We start from the raw sequence: 414 nt of genomic DNA on the forward strand, positions 1-414 counted from the left end.
TTTCCCTTGAGCCTCTGTCTGCATTCCTTGTCTCTGTGGATCCATTCTCCATCTCCAGCTTCTTTTTCTTTTTTTTTTTAAGGAATTACTTTTTATTCTATTTTATTTATTATTATTATTATTCTTTAGCTTGACCAGAGACAGCCAGAGAGAAATAGAAAGGTAAAATGAGAAAGCAAGCTGCCAGGTCCAGCCATGGTCAGTCATGTGGGAGTCCAGCGCCTTTAACCACCATGCCACCTGCCAGCCCCAACTCCTTTTTAAGAATTACTGTACTGGGACCAGCAGTTGGCGTAATGGCTATGTCACTGGACTCCCACGTAGTCAACTGTGGTTGGAGTCCCGGACCCGGTGGCTTAAACTCACACCGGGCGTGTGTGCGTGCGTGCCCAAGATCCCGACAGGAGAATGGAG

At 46.6% G+C, this 414-nt stretch overlaps 1 long non-coding RNA gene across 1 annotated transcript in view; it reads right to left on the reverse strand.

Moving 5' to 3' along the window:
* Positions 1-414, reverse strand: part of LOC114005721 (uncharacterized) — a 15,699-nt gene that overhangs the window by 14,462 nt on the left and 823 nt on the right. The window lies entirely within an intron of this gene.

Source organism: Tupaia chinensis, unplaced genomic scaffold (genome assembly GCF_000334495.1).
Source record: "Tupaia chinensis unplaced genomic scaffold, TupChi_1.0 Scaffold144336_1, whole genome shotgun sequence".
Lineage (NCBI taxonomy): Eukaryota > Metazoa > Chordata > Mammalia > Scandentia > Tupaiidae > Tupaia > Tupaia belangeri.